The following is a 6,133-nucleotide window of genomic DNA, read 5'->3' on the forward strand; positions in this document are numbered from 1 at the left end:
GCAACCTCACCTGGAGTATTGGTTCAGTTCTGGTCTCCTTATTTAAAAAAGATATAGTGGCACTAGAAAAGGTTCAAAGAAGAGGGGCTAAGATGATAAAGGTGATGGAACTCCTCTTGTATGAGGAAAGGCTAAAGAGGTTAGGGTTCTTCTGCTTGGAAAAGAGATTACTGAGGGGAGATATGATTGAAGTCTACAAAATCCTGAGTGGTGTAGAACAGGGACAAGTGGATCAATTTTCTTTTTATTACTGTATCAAGATTTACAAAGACTAGGGGACACTCTGAAGTTGCAGATTAATACTTTTAAAACCAATAGTAGCAGGAAATATTTTTTCACTCAGAGAATAGTTAAGCTCTGGAACATGTTGCCAGAGGATGTGGTAAGAGCAGTTGACTTGTAGTAGGGGGATGGAAGGTACTGGCCAATAATTGGTCATATCTTGGGAATGGGTGTTAAGATAATTCCTCCTCTTAATTTGGAGGAAAGGCTAGTTTTTAGGTGATAGTTGATCCACTGGGTTATTTTTTTCTATGGTTGTTGGGCTGGCTGCTTTGATCAGGTAAGGTGGGCAGGTGTCACTGAAGATACTAAACGTGATGGTTAAACTTCCTCTATATGTGCCAAACCGGTCCCAGGATAATATACGCCTCAAAATGCCCCCTGGTAGTGCTCTTCAACTGCAAACCGCCAAAACGATGGTCCTACTCCTACTTCATACCAAGCCACTGGAATCGACTGGCTCAGATCAGATCAGATCCCTTGAAGGTTTCCTCAACTTTATTAAAGCAATAAAAACATACCTCTTCACCTAACCCTCTGCCCTTGACCGATGGATTACAAAGAAATGTATATTGGTACCAAAACCAGTATGTGTCACGTAAGGAAAACTTGTATTGTAAAATCTTGCCCTGTAAGGAGAATTATGGCAAATTATAACCGGTAAACTGTTTCGTGGGGGGTGCTGCCTTCCCAAACCCCTCTGATCCAGCATGTCTCATGGGGGGCAATGCCCCCACCCCCTGATCCAGCAAGTCTCACAATCCAGCACACCCCCATCAGCATTGCACCTTGCTCCTGATCCAACAACCCTTTGATCTATCAAGCGATGCCCCTCCCCCACGCCCCCCCAATCCAGCATGTCTCGCAAACCAGCATCCCCCCCACACACACACGTACACACTCCAGCAACCCCCCCCCCCCCAGCCCAGCATGTACTTTACCTCAATCCAGCAGTGCTGAACAGTCCTGCGATGAAAGGACGGCTCTTAAAGGGTCACACTGAATGGTCCCATTCTGCGTTCCAGTTTGTTTCAGTTACTCTTTGGCCTCTGCTTGCTTTGTTTCAAACCAGTTATGGGTGAGGCTGAGTGATGTGATTGAGACCCAGAATTTGAAATCCTCCAATCTACCGAATTGATCTGGCCCTGGCTTACACCCAAGCTCGAGACAGAGACTGTAAGTTTGTGACCTGATTCATCTTTTTGTGAACCCTGGCCGTAGGGTGCTCCGACCCCAAACAGCTGGCCAGGGGCCATGGGCGGGCGCAACCAAGGCTACACATGCAACTGTGCAAGTAAATTTAAAATTATACAAGAATGTGCAGGGCTTAATTTCTGGGGGAATGGCCTGGAACACAGTTCCACCACTTTTTTTCAAAGCAGCAGGGGTGTTCTGCTCCAGTTCCTCATTTCCAAGAAACCTAAAGGGAGCAGGAGGGGACAGAATGAGCTCAGAGCAGCAAAGAACAATCACTTCTAAATCAAACCCTGAGTATATATAAAACATCAAGGTACTGTTAGTGTTATAGGGCATTAATAAATGGTAAATGTCAAGGATTCAGCAGAGTTTAAAAATACATTTATCACAGTCCTGAAAAACACAACCACTGGACTGTACAGGTAGGCTATTATGCAAAGTCCACCTTGATAATTAGAAGGGCCCCTGTCAAACCATTGGGGCCTTGGACATGAGCCCAGTAGGCCCATGCAGGGATCCATCCTAGAGAATAACACGGTGACAGAATTCATCCCCGTCCCCGCAGATAACCACGGGAAACAACCCTGTGTCTTTCTTTAGTGTCTATCTCAATCTCAGTCTTTCTACACCAGCATTCTTCAATGCAAGGCTTGAGGGTCAGTGACTGATTCTTATGTGAGCCAAGTATAGGATAATGAAGTCATTGTGACATCACTGATGAGTTTGGCTCTTAGGCATTGGTGGATAAGGCATCATAATCTCAGCTCTGGAATGTTGTTACTCTTTGGGTTTCTGCCAGGTACTTGTGACCTGGGTTGGCCACTGCTAAAAACAGGATACTGGGCTTGATGGACTTTCAACCTGCCCCAGTAAGTATGGCAACGCTTATGGTCTTATGTTCCTAAATATCCCGTGTCAATCTTAGCCTCAGTCTTTCTACACCAGCATTCTTCAATTCAAGACTTGAGGGTCAATGACTGTGCCCATACATACTCTTGATTCTTCCCTCTCTCCTTAAAGAATGACATAAGGATGGTTTCCTGCAGTTATCTGCGGGGATGGGAATGGTGATGAATTCTGTCACCATGTCATCCTCTAATCCATCCCTGCTTAGCATTGATTTGAATCCATCAATTATGAAATTCTGAAAGTGATCACATGATAATGATTTTTTCAAAGTGTAGACCCCATTAAAATTACTGGCATTCACTCAAACACTGAATTTATTTCATGTGGGATAGCTATATTTTATTTTAAAATCCATAATTGTTCACAATAGTTAAGACTATTACAGTCTCCTCCTCACCAATGCCGGTTCACTGGCACAGTGACCCATCATGTTAAGCTATGTCTGGCTTCCAAGCAGAGTTTCACTGTAGGGGCTGGTGCTGTCTTAGTCCATAATAGACTGCAATGCTCAATTCAGTGAACTTTAAGTTCACATTGAGTCCAACCCACATAAAGTTGTGGACAGTGATACATATACTTTTTTTTTTTTTTTAAAGTAACTTTTATGTATGGTACAGTGCCAATTGAAAACTGACTTTATTGTATACTACAGAACATGTACAAATTATAAAGAAAGGGCTCATATTTTCAGGGTGAGACACCCAGTACAGGTATTTTAACTGAGCATTAACATTTGCATACCATGAGTGTAAATGTACCAATTTTCCATGTCAATGCATTCACAAACAGTTCTCTCAGCAGGATGTGGGTTGCTATGCTGAGTCAGAGGGGTGAGGCACCTTCTGAGTAAGTTCAAGTTTTAATGGCTTTTCAGTGCTGAGCAAATCCTTCTCAGTCTATTGGCTGAAACTAAGGAGGGAGGGAATTTCGTGAAGCAGTGTTAAAGGCCTTCGTGCAGGCATTAGGGCCTTCACATTCCTCCCTAAGTGTAAGATCTGGCTCTTGAACTGAGATGGCTCCCTTCTGGGTCTTTTAGCTAGAATGACATGGGGACAAATTGTCCCCATCTCCATGGGATCTATCTCCATATCCACCCCCCTGAGTTGTGTCCCTGTGCCTGCCCTATCCCTGCAAGCTTTGCCCATATATGTACAAGCCTCGAACACTTTAAAGTTATAAGTGTTCAAAGCTTGTGCAGATGAAGACAGAGCATGCATGGATGGGGACAGGAGACTGATCCCACAGGGATGGGGACAAATTTGTCCCTGTCATTCTCTAGAGAATTAATGCCCCCCACCCGACACACGTACTGGGCATACAAGAACAGTTGGATATTAGCCAAACCTCATCACAATAAAATAACAATAAATGCTGTATAATTTAGGAGGGGGACCTAACACTTTCCTCCAGATACCACGCTGTCCGAAAGAGAAAATTAAACCTACTGTAAAAAGTCATTTTTGATTGCTCAGATGTAGTTATTGGCCTCTCATCTCTATCAGACACAGATATGCTAACAGTTGTGCAGACTTGGGCTGTCTGCTTGATATACAACATACATTTTTGGGGTGACTGCAAAAAGCAAGTCAAGGATATATTTAAATTCCGTTCATGTAGGAAATCTCTTAAATTCTTTTGGGTTACAGAACTACTTCATCACTGTCTTCAGGGCCAGGAAGGTTATCAAACATGAAACCTGGTGCAGTACTCATACTAGTTGACTTACATAGCTAGGGAACTGGATCACAGAAGGCAGAAACTTCTGAATATTTTCTCATAGTATGTAATGCTAAAACAGCCTACAGTATAAGGCTATCACTCTTCTGCTAAGCAAAATGAAATAGCCAGAAGGAAAGACATAATGAGAAGTGAGCTACAAGAATTAGAAGACTGCCCAAATAATTGGCAGTTAGCCTGTATTGCAAAATGCAGAGTGATGTATTTGGGGTGCAGAAACCGAAGGGAGCTATACGCAATAGGAGAGAAGAGGCTGATATGCATGGACCAGGAGAAAAACCTTGGGGTGACAGAGTCTGAGGATCTCATGGCAGTAAAAAAAATGTGACAAAGGGGTGGCTAAAGCTAGAAGAATGCTAGACTGATAGCAGCAGGCATAAGGAGCAGAAAAGAGGAGGCATTAATGCCCTTGTACAAGTCATTGATACATAGTAACATAGTAAATGACGGCAGATAAAGACCTGAATGGTCCATCCAGTCTGCCCAACCATACATGCTCCATAAATTAATTATTTAATTTAAATTGTCCTTTTTTATAGCTATTTCTGGGCTGGAAAACCAGAGCCCTGCCCGGTAGTGTGCTTAGGTTCTATCTACTGGAGTCTTCGTCAAAGCTCACTCTAGCCCATCTTAACCATCACAGTCATCGAAGCCCTCCCCAGCCCATCCTCAACTGAATGTCCAAATACGGGACACAGGCCATGTAAGATTGCCCAGTATTGGCCTTAGTTCCTGATTAGAGATCATCTGTGTTCATCCCATGCTTGTTTGAACTCTGTCACCATTTTCTTCTCCACCACCTCCCTCGAGAGCACATTCCACGCATCAAGTCATTGATGAGGGCTCTCTTGGAATACTGTGTTCAGTTTTAGAGGCCCTATCTCACTAAGAACCAGAGCTGTACCAAGAGTGGGTGGGTAAGAACATAAGAATTGCCGCTGCTGGGTCAGACCAGTGGTCCATCGTGCCCAGCAATCCGCTCGCATGGCGGCTCTTAAGTCAAAGACCAGTGCCCTAACTGAGTCCAGCCCTACCTGCGTACGTTCTGATTTAGGAGGAACTTGTATAACTTTGTCTTGAAACCCTGGAGGGTGTTTTCCCCTATAACAGCCTCCAGAAGAGAGTTCCAGTTTTCCACCACCCTCTGGGTGAAGAAGAACTTCCTTATGTTCATACGGAATCTATCCCTTTTAACTTTAGAGAATGCCCTTTCGTTCTCCCTACCTTGGAGAGGGTGAACAACCTGTCTTTATCCACTAAGTCTATTCCCTTCATTATCTTGAATGTTTCAATCATGTCCCCTCTCAGTCTCCTCTTTTCAAGGGAGAAGAGGCCCAGTTTCTCTAATCTCTCACTGCAACTCCTCCAGCCCCTTAACCATTTTAGTCACTCTTCTCTGGACCCTTTCGAGTAGTACCGTGTCCTTCTTTAAGTACGGCGACCAGTGCTGGACGCAGTATTCCAGGTGAGGTCGCACCATGGCCCGGTACAGCGCCATGATGACCTTCTCCGATCTGTTCGTGATCCCCTTCTTAATCATTCCTAGCATTCTGTTCGCCCTTTTCACTGCCGCCGCACATTACATGGATGGCCTCATCGACTTGTCAACCAGTACTCTCAGGTCTCTTTCCTGGGGGGTCTCTCCGAGTACTGCCCCAGACATCCTGTATTTGTGTATAAGATATTTGTTACCGATATGCATCATCTTACACTTATTCACGTTAAACTTCATTTGCCATGTCGCAACCCATTTCTTGAGCGTGTTTATGTCATGTTGCAGTTCTTCGCAATCCTCCTGCGTCCTCACTACTCTGAATAACTTTGTATCGTCTGCAAATTTAATCACCTTGCTCGTCGTTCCAATTTCCAGGTCGTTTATAAATATGTTAAAGAGCATGGGTCCAAGCATTGAACCCTGCAGCACTCCACTCGTGAATCTATTCCAGTCCGAGTATTGTCCATTTACCCCCACTCTGTTTCCTATCCACCAAACAGTTTTTAATCCACG

The sequence above is a fragment of the Geotrypetes seraphini genome, chromosome 8 (genome assembly GCF_902459505.1).
Source record: "Geotrypetes seraphini chromosome 8, aGeoSer1.1, whole genome shotgun sequence".
Lineage (NCBI taxonomy): Eukaryota > Metazoa > Chordata > Amphibia > Gymnophiona > Dermophiidae > Geotrypetes > Geotrypetes seraphini.